At 41.7% G+C, this 26,579-nt stretch overlaps 2 protein-coding genes across 3 annotated transcripts in view; both read right to left on the bottom strand.

The window, feature by feature from the left end:
• The window catches only part of LOC147722439 (aromatic-L-amino-acid decarboxylase-like), a 712,354-nt gene extending 702,272 nt beyond the window's left edge, over positions 1–10,082 (bottom strand). For both annotated transcript variants that reach the window (XM_086964959.1, XM_086964960.1), the window contains exon 1: positions 10,002–10,082. The gene's annotated coding sequence lies outside the window, so the exon portion shown is untranslated. The remainder of the gene's footprint in view (positions 1–10,001) is intronic.
• The window catches only part of LOC147722438 (aromatic-L-amino-acid decarboxylase-like), a 1,636,613-nt gene that overhangs the window by 702,244 nt on the left and 907,790 nt on the right, over positions 1–26,579 (bottom strand). The window lies entirely within an intron of this gene.

Here is a 26,579-nt window from a genome sequence, read left to right as displayed (position 1 = left end):
CAGCATTGATGTAAAAAAAAAATGACCTTGCTTTACAACTCCCTCAAATCACTCCCTTATTTTTTAACGCATCCTCCAGTTCAAAAAAAGCTACTTTTTTAATAACCACTAAGCAATATATAAGTGACTAGACTCCTAGAAAATTTATCAAGTCATTCTGCTCCTCTCCACTGCATAGCCGGTGACCTAATTCTGTGGAGTTGCTATACAACCGGCAGTGCTGCGCCGTTTCCTGTACCATCTTGGGAAATTCAAAATGGATGTCCCTCCTGCCTTCGCAAACGAGCCGGGCCACTTAGAACTATTTCGCCAGAGGATGCTTGACTACTACGGCATCTTACCACTCTCGACTTTGAATACTTCATATCGATTATCATTTCGATATTCGCATTTCACCTGTGTGCAGCCTGTATTTCATTGCCTGAGCTGTGATTTCACGTGGGCTCTGGATTTCTGTCTCTGCAATTTGGTACCTCCTGAACCGAATTACAATCACCTCATGAATCCGTTACTTGATCATGAACAGCTTTGTTACAACGGAGGGTTTATGGCCTTTGCAGCGATACAAGGAGTTCTGGGTCATTGGAATATATTCGCAGCGGCGCAAGATTTCCTAACAGAGAGCTACATCGAAAACCCACCGAGCTGCCCTATGATGGTAAAAGACACTCCAATAATGACAGATCATGAATGCTCCTTTCATCTTCTCAATTGGATGGCTGACATGTTTTCAGATGATAACAATGATTTCATGTTAGAGGCACTTGCTGCATACTTTGCCTACACAATGGACGCTTAACTCTTTCCTAACAGCGAGCTACATCGAAAACCCACCGACCTGCCCTCTGATGGTAAAAGAGGCTCCGATTATAACAGATCATCAGTACTGCTTTACTCTTTTCCATTGGATAGCTGACATACTTTCAAATGATAAAACTGATTTCCTGTTACAAGCAGAAGCTACCTATTTTGCCTAAACAATGCTTCAATAACTCTCAAACAAGCCATTGACGTCCTCATTTCCTTTTGGTTTTCTATATTCTTCACGTTCTTTTCCATATTTTCTTTTGAAGAACAGACCTATTTGCTTTACTAACAGTGGACATTATGATTTCGTGTTGTTTGACAGCTGATTCATAAAGTAATGATGTATAACCACTTGCATTTTCATATATCGTTCCTAAACTGAAAGGCCAGAAACCTTCTTCCATTTATTAAAATATAGTATACTTCCTTATAAGAGTGTACAATGTTTTTTTCCAACTATATTCATTTTTCTTCAATTATAGCGTTTGTATTCCATGTACTACTGACAAAACCAATTACTGTGTTTTTTGCAATTTCTGTACTCATATTACATAATGATTTGCCTTTAAAACAGTACATTTCTAAATAAACATTTCAAATATTCACGGTTTCTCTTTTAATCCATAATCTCAACTGAAATGATTTCATATTGAAAAACTATTCATGGGTTCCACATAACCTTAACTGTAGTCACTGAGGACCTTATTTATGAAGACCTTCCGCCGCCAGTGCCTCATTTTTTAAAATGGGAAAAAGTAACGCACCGGTGGCGCAAGGCCTTCATAAATAAAGTCCTGAATGTTTTCTTTTCTCGACCTCACTTACTGATACTAGAACCTGCAAGCCAATTACGGCCCGTGAACTCTTTCTTAGTAGGTCGCGCACCGTAAAGACAGCTATACCACTGTTAACATTTTTTTTTTTACTGTTACTAAGCACCGACACAGTTCCGCTTCACTCAGAGTTAATCACTGCTCCCACGCTTCTACAGGCCAGACGCTATGTCGTATTTCTCTCCTTATCACCTTTCATCTCCACAATAACAAACAGTTGTCCGCCAGCCACCAGAGAACAGACTCAGCTGCAGAGGCACCAAAGAGTGAACCCATCACCAACTGCCATCTCCGGCTGTTTCCATGGTTACACCTCATTCTGCACCTTGCTGAAGGCACAGGTCAAAAGTTCATCTCTCAACGTTCTACAGCTAACTAAGAAGACTATTTTCCCTCCAGAAACACCTGCCAATCCACAACTCTGTTACATGTCTTGTTTTTTCACATCCAATAGTACTTTTCGTTTAACATAAACATTGACCTGTTCACTCTCCACTTGTTACAATCAACCAATCATTTTTATTTTTTTAACCACACCCAGCCTCTTCCTTTTTCTTTATTTAAAATTTCAACTTCTAACTACCATTCCACTTCCAGAACCGATCGGAGACGACTACAAATCCCTTAAAAATGAAGGTCTGGCTAATAGGACACAGTTATATTCACTGGAGTGAAAAATATGCAGTAAGCAGACGAATTTGCAACCTCAGCTTACCAAATGTACACATAACATGGATTTCCAAAAGAGGATTATAATGTCACCAATTAATTCCATTGGTGAAAACTTTTATGCATCTCCCAGAACCAGACCTTATAATTGTGCACTGTGGTGGGAACGATCTAGGCACAATCACTGGGGTAGGTCTGGAAATGCTACTAAAAGACACCTTTCGACAATTGATGACACTTTTTCCTCGATCTGCCTTGGTATATTCCAATATATGCCAAAGACAGAAAATAATTAATTAATTAATTGATTAATTAATTAATTGTGTGCTTATATAGCGCTGGAATCACTCCCGAAGGGGTACCTCCGCGCTTCGACCGCTGCGAAACCCTTCCTGGCTTCCCTGAGAGATGGTCCCTTAATGGGTATCTCCAGGGTGAGACCAGGCATCCCCGGCGGTCTGGTGGGGCCGTTAGTGAAGATGAAACAGAATCTTCCTCTGCAACATCAGGCTCTGCATCGGTACTTACTTATAAATGCAGAAAACACTCAATTAACACAAGGGCTCTTTTCAGAGCCACCTTATATCTAAGCACTCAAACTTCTGATTTACCTCCACTTTCACACTCTTGTAAATAGGTGTGCGCGACCGGGTGCGCGCACCCCGTATTTTTTTTCGGGGGAAAATTATATCTTTTCGCGTTTAAGGGCCTTACTACACACCCTGAGAAAACCTACGCAGGAAGACAATCTCTACCTTCTCCCCTTTCCATGTTTCAACGCTTTGAAATGAACAATATATTTACTCGCAGTGACAAAATGGCGGACAAAACTTCCTGATTTCCTTCGAATCGAACGTTAACAGACGTCACGCAGCCCAAAAAAATCCGCTCACGCGCAGCCGCTTGGGTGCGCGCACGTGTGCGCGCCTATAGATATATAATTGACTTTAACTTTAATTTTCTCAACAACTACTGAACGGATTTACACCATTCCAAAAAAAGCGTAATCTGCGAACAAGACTCTACAGTTTTGGCAAATTTCTTATAAATTCATTCACCCGTTCGAACTGTAGCCGAGTCTAAAGGTCCTATGGAAAATAACATTGAGAAAACACGTTTTGGGACCCCCCTTATATCTCAGCCCCCACTTGACCAATCCCCCCCAAACTTTCAGGGAAGGAGTGCAGCGAACCTAGCCATCTTCTTTGAGAAATTCGCAAAGACTCATCCACCAGGGCCAAAGTTATTCCAAATAGAATGTTGAGGATTTCCTATGGAAAACAATCCTAACTATAACTACCTACTGGCGACCGCCAGTAGGTAATATATATATATATATATATATATATATATATATATATATATATATATATATATATATCCACAAAAGAGTACACCTACGTTGGAGGTCCACACGCGTAAGTATTTATTTTCCTCTGGCAGTACAGATATCACCGTGTGCACAGCAGAGCAAAGTTCGCAATTGATGATTTCAATGCGTTTCGAGCGTTCCAGCGCTCTTCTTCTCGGGAAATGGCATGTGGGAGTGGCAGCCAATGAAGTAGATTAAGTAGTGTTGAAAATGTCCCGCCCATTGGCGTGTCTCCTGATGCAATCTGGTACTTGCAGTTTTTAAATCAGTCTGTACCTGTAGTAGGTCTTTAGCTGCTCTTTTCTCCTCGTTCAATAAAACACCACAGTGGGTTGCTCAAGTTGTTCAGGGTGATTGCTGCACTTTTCTTCACCACGAGGAAAAGACACCTTGCGCCATAGGCGCCATTGCAGTAATGGTACCGGACCCGCTCGTCCGCAGGGGGGGCTCTCCGCGACCCGGTGCAGGCCGCATTAAATCCACAAAAGAGTACACCTACTTTGAATGTCCACACGCATAAGTGTTTGTAAGTATTTATTTTCCTCTGGCAGTACAGATATCACCGTGTGCACAGCAGAGCAAAGTTTGCCATATATATATACATATATAATCGCTCTCTCTCCATCATTCACTCCAAAGATAGTGCCTATCTTCGGAGTGAATGACGGAGCGAGAGCGATAATTGTTGACGCGGCTGCACCGCCGCCACGAAGGCACCCGCCCGAGAGTGCATTCATTTGGTGCAAGCGAGCGGACTATATATATATATATATATATATATATATATATAAATATATATATTTGCGTGCTATAACCAATAAAGATCAGAGTTACCCAGTTGCGAGGCATTTTGAGGCATGTCACAATAGTAAACCTCAATGCCTAAAATATTACGCAATTGAGTCCATCCCAGTAACCAAAAGAGGAGGAGATAGGGAGGCCTGCATGCGAAGAACTGAAACAAACTACATTCTGGAATTCGATTTGAAGTAGCCCGGGGGATTGAACACCACAGAAGACCTTCACACATATTTATAAACGATCAATAAATAATTTAAATGTGAGGTCCTTCATGGGAATGTAGAATAGGAAGTTAACGTATATATCATCTAACATTGTGAATAAGACAAATAGGATAATTGCGATACTAACTTGCTAGATTTGCACAATTTTTGTACTAAAACATATTTATTTCTTTTACACTATTATAGTTTTTAGATATATTACAGGTGCAAAATGTTCATATGCATTGACCCATGATTAATTCTAGCTGTCTTTCAGATATTAGGGTAACTTTTAGATAGTTGGTTTTAAATATTTCACCGATATCCTCTTATAAATAGGTTGCTTTTACAAATGTTATTTTAATTCAACTACTTTAGCATCGATTATGGTGTTGTAGTAAAAGCAGCAAATTTGATATATTGTTAATCACATGAAGTACTGTATAAATTAATTTGAAACTGTCGCCCTAAGATCATTAGATACATGAATTTCCCTCCAAATATATCCGATGTAACATTGAACAATGAATTGAACCAATACAATTATGAACTGATAATTGATAGTTATTTATGGTTTTATTACCTTTATAAGCATGCGTCACTTTAGCTGTATTGCACTATTGCACGAGATCACTTTAGTACTATCATTGGAGGGGATCCTCCTTTGTATGTTAAACAATATACAATTATGTGTTAGACATAGTATGCATTTAGGTTTTACCTAGAAATATCTATGCTACTGAGAATGACTCGTCCATAATGTCTAGTGACTCACATTACACTTATATATGTATTTCCTGTGCAGTTTTTCCTTAATACATAAGGTTTATTTTTAGCAATAATAGGATTTTCTTAAGTTTTCTTCATTATGATTCATAGTTTATGCACGTTATGGTGAGCACGTGTTAAAATTAACAGACATGGCAAATGGTTATGGTTTTTGTGAATTATGTTTTGGAATAAGGAATAAGCATTCATGCTGTCAGTGCAAACTTGATTTGGAAAAAAACTGTTTTTGTCCGAAACATAACAAATTCACAATTGAAGTAATTTATTAACTGTCTTTTTTGTGTAATTAAGTTTTCGTATTTACACGGATAGAAAAGAGACAGTGAACTTGACTTTTACAAATTTATTTATACAGAAAGTATTTTGTCTATTTCCATTTGGACATGTGATGCACTTGCACTTTAAAAGGGGCTGAGCATATTGCATTGTCATGTGACCAAGGCCGCAGGGATGGTCGAAACGCATCATGACAAGCTGTTTATTAGTTATTAATAAACTGTATGCTGCAACGAAGTGGTCCATGCCTTGTTTTTCACCCGAGTGATGGAGCGCTGCGAGGTATTGCAGATATATTTATATATATATATATATATATATATATATATCCACAATACTTTCTCCCAGCAAGGGAAAAACGGGTCGCACAGCCAACTTTGGATTTTAAACAGCAATCCTTTTTATTTTACTCATTTCCAAGGGCAACAGGCGCAGAGATCTACGCGTTTCGGTGTCACTTCACCTTGTTCACGATCACTGGGTTTGCCCCAAGCACAAACATTTAACCACAACAACTTTTTAAATTTTTTCAAAAAAATGGTTGTTTCCTGTCACATGATGTGCTAAGAATTATGGTCCTTGTAGTTTTTCCGAAAATTTGACAAAAACGTATTCTGAAAAAAGGGGGGATGCACCCAAATTAATAATTAAAATAAATTAAAGCTTTCAAAATTACATGCATTTAAGTCATGCGCCTTCTAATAGGCTTAGAATATGCAACATTGATTTGCCTTCCAATAGGCTGACTTTTACTGATTTTTAACACTAGTCCTTGCATAGTTCATACATTTCAGTCTGTTCATAGGTGCACATACAACTCCTCCGATTGATTCAACCCATTCGGGTGCAGGGTCCTCAGGTTAATGATGAATTTAGATTAAGCTTGTCGCAATTTTTTCGCTCGATCACCCCCCCCCTCACCTTTAAATATTGTTTGAATGCCATAAAATTTCAGTTTTTGCCAATCACCCTGGTGTACTAGTTCCATATGTTTGGCTATGGCATTTGAGCGGTCCTTATGAATTGTAGCCCTCATATGCTGCAAGATTCGGTTCTTCAATTCAACAGTTGTACTGCCCACATATTGCATAGGGCAAGGGCACTCCACTACATATACAGTGAATGGTGTCTTGCACGTTATGCATTGTCTGATTTTCCATTGCTTTTTGTTTGCCAAAGTGATTTCTTTTGTTGGCTTAGCTATCTGGCACATTTTGCACCCATGGCATTTCATGAATCCTTTGATTTTCAGCCAATCATCCTGTCTTTTCTTCTGGAAGTGGCTGTGTATTAGATGGTCCTTTAGGTTTTTAGCTCGCCTGTAAGTTATAATGGGGTGTGTACCCATGATCTCCTTCACATTTGCTGATTTTTTATATAAATTTCTGTATCCAGGAATATTCCTGGATACAGAAATTTATATAAAAAATCAGCAAATTCATACAACTCTCCATCGCAAGGCAACTTCTACTAACGCCACGTTAGAAGCTACCAGTTTCCACCAAAAGACATTACTCAATAGCATTCCATACGGTGAATTTTTGAGAATCCGGAGGATATGCAGTGAAGAAGATGAGTGGAAGAAGAACAGCAAAAGGACAATGGAAAGATTTATCAAAAGGAAATACCCCCAACAAACAGTGAAAAACAGTCTCGTGAAAAGCAACACAAAAACACGTGAGGAATGCTTGAAGAGAAAAAATAAAGAGGATGATCCTGAAACAAAGAAAATCCGTCTAATAACAGATTATTCACAAGAGAGTGAAAAGATTGGCAAAATTCTCCGAAGAAATTGGAAGTTGCTACAATTAGATAACACTGTGAAGGAGATCATGGGTACACACCCCATTATAACTTACAGGCGAGCTAAAAACCTAAAGGACCATCTTCTAGAGTCTACCTTAAAGGAACCCCTTAGGGGAACACGAAAAAATTGTGTTATTTCCCCTTTTTTTGTCTGTAAAGTCAAAATTTAACTTTGAATAGATAAAAAACAGACTGTACATTGGTTGAATCTAATATTTCGTTTGACACTGGGACCAGAGTGTATGTTTTGTATGAATGGAAGGCCATGAATGAGTTGTATGGAAGTTGTTTATTCATTGTACATACCGAATCACTTGTTTTACTTTATGTTGTTTGTATATATATGTATATAGAAAGTTTTTGTTGTTCCCATGCATAAAATCAAAAAATGATGCAGATCTAAAAAAATTAGATAACGAAAGAAATAAATAACACTGCAATTCCTAAAGCAGGTGTGCATGTCTTTTGTGATGCACGCCATGAAGTTGAATAGTTTGTTCTAAAGAAATTCCCCAGCACTGGCAATTGTTGTGTTTATTACGTTAGTGAAGATGAGGCAAGCTAATGCCCAGAGTTGCCGAGTGTGATCGCTGATCAGAGTGGGCACCGAGGCGAGAGAATTATCGAGTCCGCTGACCCTGGTCCAGAAACCTGCCGCGCCGGGAATCGAACCCTGGTCCCGGGCCGTCCTCTGCTCTCGGGTCTGCCGCCTCTAACCAGTGAGCCACACTACTCCACTTGACATGAGCATGAGGTGTGTTTTTCATTGTAGGTTACATTTTTTAAGTATTTCCATTGATTTAAAATATTATTCTTTGCATTTGCATGAGTTTGATTTGCACTCCAGAAATGTGCCTTTAAATGCCAGGACCTCACCAATGCTCATTATTGGATGTTGAAAAGGGTTCTTCTACCATATAAATGAGAGAGGTATTTTTCTCTATCATGTGTACATCTATTTTGTCATGAATTTGCAAAAGCACCCCCTCCAAGTAGAATGCCTTGATTCAGTGTCCCAGGACCGTGAAATGTCACCCTTTCAGTGCATCTAAATGTACTTTGAAGTTGTAAATTTGTGCATGGTTAAAATTTCCGCATTTGGGAATTTCTGACTGATTTCTATTGTACCTTTAAATAATCATTCTAAAATAATAAGTTGCCATTTTAGCTGCACCTGTCAGTCAGATAACGACAGTCACCATATTTCCCCTTCATCACATCACTTTGTGGTTTCCTCTCTCGGGCCTGGTAGCGTCCGACGCCTTTCAGTTTCTCTCTCCACATTGTAGAAAGTGCCCTCTGCTCTTCTCCTTTTTCAGCAACTACCTCTCCTTCCCTCGGTTTACATGTAGCGTCGCTCTACCTCTCTTGGCTGGCTTATGGGCCTTTCTCAGCTCTTCCGCTCACAGTGACACCACAGGCTTTCACTCCTGTGTAGCGAGATCTTATATATGGGGTTACATCTCTCTTATGCACTGCAGTGAGAAGTGATCAGCAGGAACATCTGGGTACGTGCCAAGCACACCCACTGTAATTGAGTATATACTGTGTCTGGCTACCAAGTAGCTGCCTTCAAGGCTCTTAATTACGTCTTTTGAGCACAGTTTTAAATAGGCTCCCTTGTTTTAACTAATTACACCCTGACTGAAGTTCATTCTGTTCCTTGACTGCCACACCCCACGCTTCTCACCTGAAATTTCTGGCGTACTTGACCACTTGATAAAGGTTCCTCCCACTTGAATATTGAGTCAAGTGGTCGGAAGAGGGGGAGGAAGGATTTTGCAGGCATTAATTGACCACATCACACAGCAACCTTTTTTATGTTTTCTGGTTGCTATTACACCCTAGACTTGGCCCAGCAGCAAATGATAGGCCAGCCATGCAAAAGAAAAAAATGACATAATAATTTGAGGTCAAGGACTGCCATCCCTGACCGCCCAGAGCCCAATAGTAGAAGATGTAATACAGGGTAAAATAGAGCTTTTCCATTTGATATTTTTGGATCCTCATTCTAGTCAACATGCCCCACAACAACTAGATTGACAGCAATAGAGCAATGAACAAAGATTGTAAAAAAAATGAGTAAAGTGCCTTGCTGGTAACATACAAAATATCTTCTTCCTTATTGAAAATAGAGATTTACAAAATAATGTTCTATGGCCCACAATGTTAAAAGACAAAAAATGCCATCAATATAAGTAATGTAGTTTCCTGGCAGAAAAGAAAATACTTTCAGTTTCAAATGCATATGAATATCTCCCTATTTAAATGACCAATTATAATTCATAAAATACTTTTTCATTATAGACCTGATGACTATCTATTGGCATCCATATTTCAATGTACAAAATGTAAAGGCCTACCTGGTCAGCAAGAATAACATTAGTAGAATTACACAAAATACTGCAGCCCTAAGATACTTAGTACAGAATAATTCATTCCTACCTGCGTCTGAATTTAGCAGCAGTTAAGGCAGGCACAGGCTTATGGCCCGAATGCAGCACTAATCTGGGAGGGTGTCGGAAGAGAGCACTCACAGTTGATGGTTGCTATTACAAAATTAGGTTTTTGAAATTGTGGACGGCGTTTACACAACGTGCATGACATACAGAGAACGTGAGCCTGTGGTTGACTTGATAGTCACAGGTTCATATGCAACTAGGTTTACTGATCTATCCAAGGTGGATGAAAGGAGTACCATTGAGTTGTAAGGAACAATAAGGATCTGGTATCTAGCGCCAAATTACCATTCTGAGTGAAAGTGTGCTTTACAAAAAAGACATGTGATATTAAATATTCTGGTCAGCATAGCGTACAAGTAAAAACAACACATGTTTTTAGAAGCTATTAGGTAAGAAAAGAGTTAATAGGGTTTCTCTCGGGCTGCCATTGGAAGTAGCCAACCACAGATTCTGGGCGTTGAGCCAGGCAGGAAATACACTTCCTGTGGTTTGTTAACGAGAGTTTTTGGCAGTTGGAACACCGATTGCAGGATCACACAAAATGAGAAATATACATATATATATATATATATAATTATATATATATGTGCATAACAGAAGTAATATGTAGGTATATTAATAGTTTTTATTTCTAGGTTCTTCAATGTTGCAGGAAATAATGTGTACTTATACTGTAAAGTGCTAAAATGCTTTTTTAAGCAGTACATAAGCCAGGGACTACAATACTGGGTGTGCATTGACAAAGCCAAGAGGGTAACAAATAATTTTGAGACCTACTGAATTTAACAACGCTTGTTTATTTTTATGTTGCAAAGAATTGGTACCTACCATATTCCAGTAGTTTAGTGAAATGTTTTTGCATTTTGTTTTTTTGAACATTTTATTTTGAAAGCAAAGAATTGTCAGTATTGCTTTGAAGATTCTTCAAATATTTGCATCTAATTGGAGAACATACTGTAAGCAATATGCATAGCGTCACATTGCTAAATATTGAAAATAAGTGTACACATTTTTATACTCTAACCACTATCAGTAGTGCAGTCTTCGCTTAAAATGGAAAGATATGTTTACCAATGATAATGATAATGCTTGTTCCCATGGCCTGTCTTTATGTGATCAGACTGTTTTTCTAAATGCTGGTACTAAGGTTAAATTGGAACAAAAAGGTACTTCCACTACCCCAGGACACTTTTTGCCCACATGAAATGGACTTCTTCAACATAGCCCCCTATTGAAACTGCAAGTACTTGTTGGTACACCGATCCAAGAACTGCAATGAAGGAATTCATTCCACACTTTTAAGTGCCTATGCTTTTGTGTTCTGACAATTGACCAACGTTCATCTCACACATGATTGAGGGGTTGTGCAAGGGGCTAGGAGCTACACCGAAAGTATACGTTGTGCCTGTCATCACCAGGAAGGGTCCGATGTTGAGAGAAAGAACAGTGTTGAAAAATCATATAAGGAAGATTTGTGCATCCACTGAACTGACCTGGATTGATGCACTTTCACTTGCTCTGTTGTCCATGATTAGCACTGCAAAGACTAACATTGTTAGGTTCTGAAAGGCCTTCCTGAAGAAGGGACACCAAAAGCATATGGCCTTTAGCCAGGTGACTGGATCTGGATAAAAGCTCACACCAGCAACACTGCCTCCGGCCAGGTAACATCCTGGATCCACAGCTCCCACACCAAGAAAGGAGCATGGCCAGACAAAGGAGGGCAAGCTCAACCTGCACCAATAGTGTCGTCTGAGGTACCCCACATGTACAATTTTCACTCCAACAGAACAGCAACAACAAAGAAGGATTAGAGGAGAGGCAGATCCCTGCTCGCCGTAGGCCAGGCCTCCTCCAGGAAAGCACAACTCAACTGAGACAGCTCCCTGCTACCCAGAGCAGGCCAGGCCTCTTGATACTATCATCCAAGGACCCCTACGTTCACTTCAAGTGCTAGTGACTGACTTTCTTGATCCATGGTTCTCATACAAAGAAAGCACTGACTCCGCCCCAACAAGAAAACCTCCACTGCCTTCCCCTGCTTCTCATCCAAGACAGCCTCATTACAAAGTCCGTCCCATGAAAAGTACAAAGTGGGGATGGTATCCCAAGTTCATCCTGATGGGTTGCATGTGCTACACAGCAGAGAAAGGAGGAGTGTAAGTGGACCCCAACGATACATTACCTAAAGGCGTCTGGAACTTCAAATGCCCCAACCCCTCAGTCTACAAGTTGTGACGAGATATCTTTTCCTTCTTCATCACTTTGTTTTCTTAATTTTTTTAAGTGCCTAGGTAATAGAAGTCCTTGCAAACCTCTCAAATTACTTGAAGACAGGCACCAACGGTTACTTTTTCTGTTGACAGGTATCATCTCTGAGGCTCTACATAATTACTCAGCAGACTTTTTTTAAAGACTTAAAGTACAGCAGAAGATAAAACATTCTTCCAACTAGTCACACAAGCCACACGTACCAACGATTGGAACAATGCCTCAAGACTTTCAGAACAATGAGAAAAAAATGACAATGGGTGCTACTAGTAGTATTGAACACTATTACTGCCATTATAATGACTATAAATGTATTGTGATCACAGTGCTTGCTATACCTAAGATACTGCTTAAATGACACAGAGATATTGTACCAAACTGAATAAATAGCCATTGATAAAGATGGGACAAGGGGACAGTTGACAGGGCAGGATGATATGTTTGCAAACACTGGCCTACAGTCACAGACAAGAGCATGTGTCATACTTGTCTCTAAACATGTGGGCTGTGTCCTAATGAGCATTATGCTCTTCAGCAAGCACCCCATGTCCGTAGCACTTCCTGCACCTTTTGAGAATAGCAGAATTGGCATTGGCAAGGAAGAGAGCAAGAATAGAACAGGGAATGTGAATAACTTAGCACGTATAATGTTTGTTCAATGAAATGAACAAAAAGGGGGGAGATGAAGCAGAGTCTATTTTTTACCCCAGGCCAATTATGCCCACCCTTGAGGCATGAGACCCTGATAAGCCCCCACCAGCTAGCATAAAAGGAATCTGTTAAATTGACCCAATTGTCCCAGCTGTTCTTTTTCTATGAATAGACCCCAAAATGTCTCTCATACAAATCTTCTCAGTGAGGCTCAGCTCCCCAGGAGCCCCCACATCCTTGATCTGCACCTCTTCTCTTACACCCACGTAGATACCGCAAGAATAGCAATACCGCAAGAACAGGGAACTTACCGAGCTAAAAGAGACATCCCGCAATACCTGATGGTTGGGGCCACTTGCCATCTGTCATCTTTCATATTATTGTATCTGTTGCTAGCCTTAATGTAACTAAAACATGCAACCACTATCTTGATGTTCCTCTTACTTATAAAAGTTTCCCTGAAGTGACGCAAATCCTGGTCAATAGATGTGCAATTTCATTATGATTCAAGGTCAAACATCCTGTGACCTTTTGAGAAACCTTTTGTAGCGTGGGTGGCACTTCTGTTTTCTTAAATATTTTCCAGACGTGACCAAAATGTGTCATGTCCTATAGGTCAAAGACACCTGATAATGTTGTCATCATGATGTCAATGGTTCATCATTGAAAGAGTATAAAGATCTGCTCCTCAGTCCATTCACGAGACTACCTCCCTACACCGACCCCTTGGGTCACTGACGCCTGTGTGGTCTCCTTCAGCCCTCTATCTAAGCATCTTTGGCTGAAGCTCTAATTGTTTCTGGCACTTTAAAATTGTCCTTTTCTCTCTCCTCTGCTTCGCCCTTATTCTAAAACATTATTGCAATTGCAAAGCAATAACGTTGTTCCTCCTAACTTAACATGTGCATTACTAGCATTGCAGTCAAGAGTAGTTTTCATTTTGAAAATATTTCCATAAATCTAAAATATTTTTGCACTGCCTGAGTTTCTCCTTCACTCCAGAAATGTGGGTTTCATTCCCTAATTAATTTCAATTGTGCCTTTTTAATAATCCTGGCACCTTGCATTCTGGGTCTCTTTAAAATGTTTAACCTGCATGAATTATTCTCTTCAGGACGGCTTGTTTCAAGTTCTCAATATTTTCATAGAATGTATTCTGTGTCTTTCTGAGTCTCTAGCTGATTTAAATGTGATTTTTAATGGATCCTCACTCCAGCTTGCCTTATAGTTCTCATCAGAAAGGCTTGATTCTAGGCAATAGGATTTCATAAGAAATGTACTCCATGTCTTTGGATCTCTATCAGTTTTCCATTATGTATTTTTAAGAGTTACTCATTTCAGCTTGCCTCGCAGCATTTTAGAAGCGATTTCTAATTAGCATGTACTCCTGGCAGAGTGAAGGCAGGTTTTCTTAAGAGTGTTCACTAGCAATGCGTTTTATTGAAATACTTGTGTTTTTGTGTAATAAACGTGCCACTCCAACTTGAAAAGTCGTCATTTCACATTATTGTTCCTTCTTGCTCAGTGCATTATTGAGACAATACTCCAGATCACAGTGAAACGTGACCACACCCTTAATGGGGGCTCGGAAGGGCCCCCAGTTTCCCTCTGTCAAGTCTCCCCCCAAAGACATCTGATTCCTCAATCCAATTTTTCAAAATACAGAAAATTGGCTGTCATGCAACCACTTCAAACTTAACACTCTATAAATGGAATTCCTCCTAATCGCCCACCCAATCAGTTGCACACTATTAATGAATGGATGAAGCAACTAACAGTATTCAATTGCACACAACAAATTTTTGATTGACCAAGATCACTGGGAATAACTCTTGCCAAAATACCAATGACCCTAGCTCATCCTCTCCCTCACGAAAAGAACCCAACATCACCAGGTACAACTTCCAAGAAGGAATGAAAACCGTCATCACCTGGATGAAGAACTCAACTCCGAGAAAACAGAAGCTCCACCCCTCCACGTGGGATGACACCTCATGGTCTCCACCCTCAGAAACCCCACCACCCCGCTGGACCACTCATGAAACCTCGTCATCATACTTGACTCATCGCGCACGATAAACCACCAGATCAACACCCTATCCTCAGCTTGCTTCGATACCTTCCACGTACCCCAAAAAACTTTCAGATGGATCCTACCTGAATCCATAAAAATGGTCACGCACGCCCTCATCAGTAGCAGACTGGACTAAGGCAATGGCCTCTATGTCAGATTTAACAGGAAACTACTTCGCAAACTCTAGGCCGTCCAGAATGCTGCAGCCAGACTGACCCTAGAAATCCCCCGTCACAACCACATCACCCAACACCTCGGCGATCTCCACTGGATCCCAATCGAAAGAAGAATAACCTTCAAGTTCAAGTTCCTCACTCACGCATACAAGGCCCTCCACAACATCGGACCAGCATACCTTAACAACTGCCTCTCCTTCCACGCGCAAGAGACTCCTCCGATCAGCTGACCTCTCTCTGACCACTGTCCCACACATCTACAAGACCGGAATGGGAGGAAAGTGCTTCTCCTACCTCGCAGCCAAGGCCTGGAATAACCTCCTCCTCCGCTGCTCCAGTTCAGGAAGGACCTCAAGACCAGGCCCTCCGGATAACCCCAGCACTCACGGGAGCCACCCCACCTCCTCCTAGCGCCTTGAGACGTTCACGGGTGAGCAGCTGCGCTTTACCAACCCTGATTGATTAATTGATTTTCAAAAACCTTAATGCAGAATCACATTAGTGCCACCACTTAAGGAGCAAACCTCCAATTGAACATATTAAGAAAACAAAAAATCTTTCTCCCTCAAAATGACTTCAAGTCTGCTGTGCAAGCACTTGTGATTCTATAGAAGTGCAACCCTCTCAGATTTGCCCGGAACCACAACAGCCCCTTTAAGGGCCTCCACTAACTCTTCTACAAGACTCATTACTAGATCAAACAGGAACAATCACATCTCCCCTGACTTTAGATCACTGAACTGTTTCCCCAGTGAAGCAAGAATTCAATTGAAAATTGCTTGCATGACTCACAAAGCTCTACACTTCAATACCCTAAGTTATCTCGCTAGATCCTCTACAAATTCCAGTACCCTAGTGCTAAAACCACAGAGATTCTTCAGGAAGAAAACATACAATAGAGGTTTCTCTGAAATTGCCCCTCAAACGTGGAACTCTTTTCCCCCTGAAATAAGAATGATCCCTTCAACTACATCTTTCAAGAAATAAGTTAAACTGTCATGTATGAACACGTTTCTAGAACAGATCTTCAGAATTTTTTTTTGCAGGCAAACTGTTCTCTTATTCTCTATGTATTTAGACTATGTTTATTGATTTATACATTTTTGCCTTCATTCACTTGTAAAGTGATCTGATGCCCGCAGGGGTAACATTCGTACTATATAAAACTTAAAATAAATAAATAAAAAGACACCCAGATGTGGTCTCTCTGAGAATGTCTTTCAATTTCAGTCATATATTTGGTGTTTTTCTTCCCTTGAATATTCTGTATCATTAAATGATGCTACAGTAACCTGCTTACCTACTCTCTTCCACTATGTGAGGGCCTTGCTGCCCCTAAACTCCTGGACCTGAAGTATCCAGAGATTTTACATTTGTAAAGTCAGAGATTCACAAAATTACAGGCTTTGCGACTGCAAAATACTGTGTTGTAATATATCAATTCTAAATTTCGATTTAAAAATGTTTTTATGTCACATTATACAGTTTGCAAACCATAACTAATCACAGGGAAATTGGGTGTGAATGGTTCGCTATGGAATGTGTCATTTGTAAGTAGGAGCAATGTAGCCACAAACCATTGTTTGGATACTGACATTTGCGCAGTTCCAACATGTGAATGCAGACTGTAGGTCCTGAGGAAAGCAGACAGTGGCCCATTAGACCACTGACTGCCTCCCTAATGCCATTCACAATATAACACATCTATTGTTAAATCAGTCTATGTCCCTTTTAATGGTAGGGGTAGCATTAAAAAAAAAAGGTTGTCATACTGTGAAAGCAAATGCTGGGATGAAGACCTGCTTTCACTTTGCAGGCCTCGATTTATGCGTTTGCAGTCAATAAAGAAGGTGTTTCAAGAAGGATCATGCCTCGATATCTTTAATGGGGGAAGATTTTGTAAATTCTACCAAATAGTAATTTTGCTCTGCAACTGACTGTACTTCTGTCGCTGTGTAAAATGAATGTTGGGTCCCAAGGCAGTGCAAATACACCAACTGCTTTGCATACTCAAATTGTGTTTATCTGACTCCATTTCACTTTATACCACAATGCTTGATTTGTAACAGAGTTAGAGACATATTTATAACATTATTGGTGCAGGGCAGTGCAACAAGTCACCTTGTTGTAATGCCCTGTATCACAGGGAAAGAGCAGGAATGCACTGTATTTATCCAATGCAGTGCATTCCTGTCCTTTCCCCTGGCACTGGTGCTAGTTTTGCAGCCTAATTGCAATGCAGGTACCTTTGCACCATGGTGTAAGGGTGGCTTTGTTGTAGGCAGGATTGTTTTTGTGCAGCTTTTTCCTCTTTCTATGTGTGCTGCAGAATGTCAGTGAACATACGGTCTCAACAAACAACCAACAATGTACTTCTGTTTGTGCTGCATGGCAGTATGTGTGTATGTCACTGTCTTCCAACCCTTTGTGGGCCACTCTATGCTGAATCACAAAACACAATGAAAACTTCACCCGAGGCCTTGGAGGCCGCATGCCTTCTCAGTGATAGTGTAATCCCACCCTGACAAGGAGAGAGATATCAACATGCAACACACAAAAACTTCCACAGGTGCATTCTTAAGTACAAAACTGAAATGACAACTGACTGCTCTCATAACCAGCTCACTACTCTATGAAAAGATCTCTTCACATGGGCCTTAAAGCATCCCTTCCTATCTTAGAACAGGTTTATTTCAGAGCCAAAAATCAGCCTAGGGATTATATAAAAAGGAAGATGTGACTAGAAGGCATTATAGTTGTTTTGCTGCGAGTGAATAGTGGCACCAACCACCCTGCTCCGGTGATTACTAAGTAAGGATGGGTTTTAATTTAAGGATGAGATGACAGTAGCTGCTCACCACTGCACCTATCTAAGTGCTAAGTGATACATCTGCAAAAAAAACTAAATGTTCGAGATATTTGGCAGCCGCAAATTCATGTCTAAAGATTTCTGAGATGGGGGAAAAGATAGAGAATGCATGGTATTTGTAATTTTGTTTACTCTAGGGTTTCAATGCCTTAGAGCCTCTAGGTAAAATTGTAGTTGAAACTGCTATAGACTGTAGATTTTTGTTGTTCCAATGTCTTGGTGTTGAGAGGTGTTCTGTGCCCTACGCATGTCAGTGGTGTAGCAAGAGTGCAGTGGACCCTAATACAAGCAAGGAAAATGTGTCCCCTGCCTCCCATCCAATCATTTTCTAGTAAAAACAGCCACTGAGTCCCGATGTCACTGGATTTGCTCCACTATTGAAAGATACACTCTTGGGGAAAGTTAAAACAGCGGTGAGCCCAGCTAACTTGTTTTGTCCCTAAACAAGGACCTAACCAAAGCTGAAAAAACTACAAATGTATACAACACATTAATGTTCAGGAGAGAAAAGATTATACATACTAAGGATTTATTGTATTGGATAGCTGATTATTAATAACTGATGGCTGTTTTAAATGTTATATTTACTATTTGTATACATTGTTTTAATATGTACAGTATGAGTTTGAAATGTTGTATTTTGACCCTGAGAATACCCGAATGCACTGTCTCTCCTGCATGATTTGTATGATTAAAACTTGGAGATTGATGAATTAATGCTGGATTAGCAATTGGAACTTTAAATATATCCCATGGTTCAAAATGTACTACTCCAGAAATGAAAGACTGGTCTGTAGATGGAATCAGCCCTGCTCTCTCAGATGGGTTAAGTGCTTATTCCGGCCAATTGTTGTTCCAGTGCTCTCCCCTACCATATTCTCTTTAATGCTCCTTTGTTGAGGGCTGGAAGCTGAATGTTCTCTAAATTATTTGCCTGGGTAAGGCAATATGATTTATGGCCAATGCCCAACAGTAGCCACCCTAACTTTTTGCTATGTTGCATAAAAGAACCAGGTAGTAATACTGAGATTTCAATGAAGGTCATTTTGAAATCCTGAAAGTCTTGTTCAGTTTGATCCTCCCAAATGAATCCATGATGCAAATTTTCTTTCTTGAGCTGGCTTGATCTAAAGCAAGTCTCATGAGTAAATTCCCTGATTAATTGAGAAGAAAAATTGGCTAAGCAGAAAACATTGGTTTTCCTTTAATGACTTTAGCAATGACCATTCTTGAATAGCTGCTGATTTCTATGGATCCAGAGACACACCAACTGAACTCAGGAAGTAGCAAAGAACTTTTTTTCAAATTGTAATTTCTCGGATTTGTCTTAGTCTTGTAAATAAAGTGATAATTTCCATGATCCTGCACAATAGTAAAAGATATCCATATGTCATCTAAATAAATAACTACAAACTGATTGAAAATATATGATAAAAAGTGGTCAATAATTGATTGGAAAAAATTGGTGCCATTAAAGAGACCAAAGCCCCTTACTTGATACGTATAATGCAAAAAAGGCATCCAAAGAGTGGTCTTGCCTCATTCTTTCTAGCAAAGCAGATAGCATACCCCGTGGGGATCTTTTACTTTAACAATTCTTTTTTTTGTATCCTAGCCATTGGGTAGCAATCATTTATTGTCACCTGATTTAATCCCCGCTACTGGTTCTTATCATGAACCAAAAATAAGGACACTCTTGCAGATGAAGTTCAGCCATTGCAGATGAAGTTCAGCAGTAAGTTAAACCATTCTACAGAGTTTCTTGCAGGCATTGTTTTAAAACATCATCCTCCCCCTCTGATACAGAAGAGGTTCATCCACATGGAATCATCGCATTAGAAATAGTTGGAATTGCACAGTCTATTTCCAATTGGTGGTAGAAGTTTCTTTTGGGTTTATCAAAAACATTTGCAGAGGTTTAGCATTAGCCAAAGTCTATATCGATTGAGGCTATAGCACTGGGAACACGAGAATTGGAAAGCAGAGGGTTCACAGGTGACCAATGATTTTCTCTGATGAACCAATGTTCTAGACAAAATGTAGGTGGCAGAGACTAGTTTATGATGATCCATTTTATGTAAGGAGCCAATCACAAAAGGAGGAGGGAGCATACTGCCCGGCATACCAACTCACAATTAGCCCAAGCTTATTGTGGTAATTGTAATGCATGATAATACTCTCTTCAATTGAAAGTCCTTAGTACTCACCATTCTTTGAGCAGACAATGCTTTGTATCTCTAGACACATTTTGCAAAGTGGTACAGAGACCTGAGAAGACTTTGGACAGCACTTCCAGCACCCCCAAAACAACCTGTTGCTCTCTACTGAAGACGGAATGAATCCAGAAACACATGTCTAGAGTAAGTCTGGGCAGAGATTGTGGAGTTCCGCTGCACTACATGGAGTTCCACAAGTATGTTAGGTCGCGCTGCTTGGACTGATTTTTAGAGCTGGGTGTTTGCCCCACGCTGGAAAATCAGAGCGAACTGCACCATGTGCAGCCCAAGAGGACGATGCTACTTTCTACTGCTCAAGTAGATATTCTACTTGAGCAGCACCTTCTTCAACACATCGGAAGGTTTTGTAACGTGAGCTGAAGCAGCCATCTGCGACCACCCGTCGAGGAGAAATCTTGCCTGGAGGTGGTCTGGAGTAGGAGTTTTCTTGCTCGTGCTCCCCAGCTTAACAATGACGATCGCAGAAAAAACTTGTTAGACTTGGCATCTTTTGGCATGTTTCCCCTTTCTGTTTGCTTACTGACCTCCCTATTTTAGCTGGTTAAGTTTCTCTGTGCACTTTTCTCACTGCTGTTCAGTGTTAAAGTGCAAGTGCTCCTGTCGTAAGTGGCTGTAATGGATTGGTGATTTCATGATTGTTTATTTGATTTACTAGTCAGTGCACTGTGTGTGCCCAGGGCCTTTAAATCAAATGCTGCTAGTAGGCTTGCAGCACTGGTTGTGCCACCCACACAAGCAGCACTTCAAAGGTAACTCAGACCTGCCACTGCAGTGTCTGTGTCCAGTCTCGTACTGCCATGTCGACTTGGTAAGTGCACCCACTTGCCAAGCCCCAACCTTCCCTTTTCTTACTTGTCAGTCACCCTTAAGGTAGGCCCAAGGTACCCCGGTGGGCAGGGTACAGTGTTTGTGAAAGGTAGGACATGCCCTGATGTGTGTGGCTTGTCCTGATAGTGAAATACTTTCAATTTCGTTTTTCACAATTGAAAGGCTAGCTGGAAAGCATGGGAGTTAATTTATGACATCGTATAAATATATCTTCCCATTGGGACCAGATAGAAAAATAAAGTTTAGTATGGCTGAACTCAGAATCTAACGATGCATCTTTTAGTACAGGTGAGTTTTACATTCGGTGTTTGAAAATGCCACTTTTACAAAGTAGGTATTTTCTTGCTTAGCCATCCTGTGTGCCTCTGATAGGATGTGTATTGACTGTCTGGCTTTGGAGTGACAGGTTTGGCTGGGGATGTGCAGTGGCTCCAGAGAGTCTGGATGTGTCAGGACTGGGCTGAATAGACCTTTGCTGCATTTAGAGTAGTGGGAGGAGATTTCCTTGCACCTGAATGGGCCTGGCCTACTGCAGACGATTCTGTCTCTGCCTCCTGCTGGGAAGCTGGACTGGAGAACACCAAACTGGTTTGGACTGAGAACAGACACTCTCTGCCTAAGAGGACAAAGGCATTTGGAGTATAAATATTTGGGCCCATACCCCAGAACTTTAGAATTCTTTTGAACCTAGAAGGCTGCCACAAAGAAGAACTTGCGAAGCTGTGAGGAAGAACTATCACTTTGCTGAGTGCTTTGCTGTGTTGGCCTGCCATGGCTGCTTCTGTTTTGGGCAGTAAAAGAACTGGAGTTCATTGAGTTTCTCCAAGGGCTTGAGGTAGAGCTTGCCCCCTATTCAAGAAGTCTCAGGAACAGCAAACACATCAAGTTCTTCTGCCATCAGCAATGGGGACTGTGTGTTTTGTGCTGCAACAGAAAAAAAAGCAACCCAACGCTGTTTACAAAGCCACTGCTGATTCCATGACCTGGAGGCACCACAGAGGGCAGCGCCGCTCACCGCGCTGCAGCTCTGGTCTAATCGAAGACACCACCTGACGCTGCTACCAAGCCGCTGCTTGCACCGCGACTTGTGGTACAAAAGGGGGTGGTGATGGACGGAGCATCTGACCCAATCAAACACTCTCACCCAGTCAACAGATCTGGGTTTAATCCATCACCGTTCTTTAGCCCACTCTGCCACCCCAGTTCAGACATGGCCATATGCAAATCAGTCTGACCCTGTGCCTCATGGGAACAGTCCAGCCCGAACTGCCAAGCCATGCCTTCCCGGGACCGGATACAAGCTTCCTAGGACCGGTTTCTGGCACCGCGACTTGTGGGCACTGCACTTCGCACCACCTTGCTTCATGATGCCGCCTTGATATCCCGAGGACGACGCTCCACGCCAACATCGATGGCGCTTGCTTGCACGTGGTTCGAGGTCACCACTCATAAGTTACATGATACACCATCCTCATTACATACTGCAGCCTTGGCCTACTGACGCCAGCACCATTGACTCCAGTTTGTCAGCCGATGACAGCGCTTCAGCAACGACAACGATGTTGCTTGCACGTGACCTGCCAGCATGCGACACACACTGCATCACTTCGCACCGCAACCCTAGTCTCACTGACGCCGCTCTACGACCGTCCCCGAGCCGCTGCCTGCACCGTGACCTGAGGGCACCGCATGCCGCACCGCTGAACTTTGAATCGCAGGCCCGATGCCTGCCGACGTGGGCGCTCCCGACTTCAACTGCGAGGAGTTCTATCTGCCACATGTGTGACTTCAAGGGCCCGAAGACTCCAGCACCGACTTCCGGAACCAAAGCCTGCGGATCAAGGCCCTTCGGGCCTCATTGAGAGTTCGCTGACACCCTACATTTCTACAGGGAATATTTTGCAGGTCTTCCCGACACAGCAACTGGCTCCAGCTCCTTTTTCAGGGGATGAAGATGTGTAAGTTTATACTTTTGAGTAACTTTACACTCAGCTTTAGTATAAAAAATATCTGAAAGTAGTGAAGCTAATCAAAAGTGTAAGAATAGATAGCTCCTGTACATTTCACACAAAGTAATTTAGGATTATATTTCAACATTGCTATTCTGGTAATAGATCTTCAAGAAGATACCCTTTCATCTTTAAAGGCACAAAATAACAGTCATATAGTGCCTGATTATAAGTTCGTCGGTCGGACCGCCGAACCGCCGCCCCAGCGGTCTTCCTCGCCCTGTATTACAATGCACCTGCTGGCCATCCAGCTGCATTTCTGATGGTGGGGAATACTGTTCCATATGAGGTGATGCGGGTGTGTATATTTTGACTGCACAATTTTTAAATGTCACAAATGCATGATATATGTGCAAAAATACCTACTACGAGTACGTTCCCACTATCAATTGTGCTCAGTCCAGTCAATGGGTAAATATTGCAAAGAGGACGTACCCGGATCTTGGCGCCAAGGAAGGGGGACCCTGGAGGAAGTGATCCATGTGGGAGATTGAAGGGACGAAAAGGAAATAGCTGAGTTAGTACCCCAATTCCTTCAAAATATGCCTTGTGTGCCACTGCAACTAAAATTCTTGTTATTGCTGCCACTTGCCAGGGCCAGCGGAGAGCGAAATGAGAAAGGACATTCCTTGAGACTACACATTGGGGACATGAAGGGGGGGAGGTTCGCCTCATTTGAGGACACACCAAACTGTGCCCTTGGGAAAATCAAATATTGCAGTTTAAGGGGTCTCCAAGGATCAAGAGCCACACACACTATTGCCTACAGCAAAAGAGACAAGCTAACTATCAGGGATGAAGAAAAACAGGGCTGGACGTCAGGGCTCCAGATTATTGTGGTCTTTTGTCCTCGCACCTATCTGCACCTCAACAGATATCCAATAAGTATATCTGTAAACATTCTCTCAAGACCAGGGGCGTAACACAGGACCCTGCAGTCAGATCGGGGGCAGCCCTTGAGCCCAAGGCCAATTAGTATCTGTGAACTAGTAGAGTCTCAGAGACCCTCCACACATTCTTCAGGGGGCCCCACCATTTTGCATTATACTACTGTGAGATATCTCAAGTTTAGTTTTTCCTGCTGTTCTGGCTGATGAACCCAAAATGATAACCTCATTTGCTTCCTCTGTGCTATTTTTGCTGACTCTTTCTGCCCATCCCGACCATTCTATATCATATAATGTCCTGCCTTACTCAGTCTCCTCTGACCCGTCCTAAGGGCTAGATGTATCAACATTTGGGATACCAATTTCCTAATTGTGATTGTCTCTGAATCGCAATTAGGAAATCAGAATTCCTATAGGATGAAAGAAAATTCCAAATACCGATTCCTAGTAGGTTGCAACTCGACCAACCTAATGAATATTAATAAGGTAGGTCACAATTTACAACCCATTATGAATCGCCATCATCACAGGGATGGTTGTCAGCAGACCACCATATCTGTGATTGCTTTTTAATAAAGTGATCTTTTTTTTTTTGCATCCTCATTTTCCATAAAGGAAAACAAAATCCATTTAAAAAAGGAAATGAAACCTTTAAGTTTCTTTTTTTAAGAGTAAGCATTGGTCAGTGGAACCACTACCTGCTCTTAAAAAATATTTTTTAGAGCATTCAGAAATGCAAATTGGCTAGGGTCAATGCCCAAATGTCGAGATTCTTTGTGATAGTAGAGTGAAGCTTTCCAGCTGCATCGTATCTGCTGCCACCTCTCGTCGCGACTACCAACAGCATTCACAGACCGTGGCTACATCATTTTGATACACTGACGGTCTTTATACTATTTTGGTCTAACCCTGGCAGCTCCATGAGAGGCACATCGGTAGGCACTCCTTGATTGTGTGAATAAGTCATATAAGTACTTGGGCTCGCCGCATTGACAGAGGCTGCAGTGTTCCCTGACTAAGTTGTCGTTTGATAGGGATTAAACCATTGTGTTAGGATTAAACGCTTGGTTTGGGAAAATGAACGCATTTTACAAGGAGGGCAGTGAACGAAGTCCTGTGCATCTCATTGTAATATCAGCCGGCACCATCTGTCAGTTGTCATGGCAACATTTCGTAACAGGTGTGGGTGACCTAATCACTTTTCGGCAATTATATTTCCCTCCAACTTGGAGTGGTATGTATCAGTGACAGACGCTGGCCCTTTTCCTTGCAAGCCTCCGGTATGAAGGGCACTCACTGCCTGTGAGGATAACAAGGGACCGTGGAACAAACTATCTCCAGAAGTCTTGTGTAGCACAGAGTGAGCATCCGTGGCGCAGGGACCTCTCCAGTGAGCAGAGATCGGGTTTCTCCCTTGGCTTTAGGATTCGGAGATGCTTCAGATTCCTTGTACGTCCGATACTGTCACAGAATTACAAGTGCACAACTCCTTTCCTCTCGAGAATAGCACCCGTCACGTGCCGCCACATCGGGATCTGTCGCTAAGGACCGCAAATGGTGCCGTTATCTTTGTGCATACCTCCCTCTTGGCTGTTTGTAGACGCTTGTCACTCCTCTTAGACAGATGCCGTTTCACGGGTTATCAAAATGGAGTGCATAGTCATAGCTGCCAAGGTTTCAGATTGCTTATGTATGACATTTTCATAACTTCAGTGTAATTATGAGTGACATTTCAACGACTATGAGTGACAATTTCACACAAGTAAAATCAAGTAACGAAGATGAGGGAAACATATCAATATCAGAAGTTACACCCATTTGAGCATCAAGAAACTCTAATTAATATCTTAAAACTGCAGCAAAGCACCAGAAATAGGTCAGTAACCAGAGACGAACTGCGTGACTGCAGTCCATAGTAACAGAGGGCAGGTAGGTTGTACTGAAGCTACTGAGAAATGCTAAGCCTTTTGTGTGTAAAATTAAAAGGATGCCATCTTGGTTTGGGCCATATTACTAACATACCTCTGTGCTGGACGTTTGAGCTCTCCCATATCTGCTTCTGGTGTGTCTGCCTGCAGCCTTATAAATTCACCACGTGGCCCAAGACACTGTACCTGCAGAGGTGTCATCCCTACCTTAGATGCATTGAGTCAAGAAAAACGGCCGTGCTCGGGACCTACAGGTGTTTTTACCACGGCAAGGGGCTAAAAATACAGTGAGGTGTAACGGTTTAGTATTGAGGGCATGGGAACCATGAGCCTGCAGTGGACTCTGGCAGGCAGGTTCAGGCCGGGACCCTCCGCAGCGCCCACTTCCTTAGTTCAGGACTATCTTCGGTGAGTCTGTTGCTGTCCAGTGAATGTCCCTGCTAACTCTCATGCAGGACACAACGAACAACCTGCCAAAGCAGACTCAGTCATTGGACAGGCCATAACGCCTCCCCCAATTCGGGCAATCTCAAAACCCTCACGCTGACTGTCACGCTTCATATCCTCACTCCACAGCAATGTGCAAAGCCTTTCTTGTACCCCGACACCCTCAGACATCCCGAAGACTCTG

Source organism: Lissotriton vulgaris, chromosome 4_1 (assembly GCF_964263255.1).
Source record: "Lissotriton vulgaris chromosome 4_1, aLisVul1.2, whole genome shotgun sequence".
NCBI classification, from domain to species: Eukaryota; Metazoa; Chordata; class Amphibia; order Caudata; family Salamandridae; genus Lissotriton; species Lissotriton vulgaris.
Note: the sequence above shows the minus strand (reverse complement) of the source record. Positions and strands in the feature narration are given on the sequence as shown.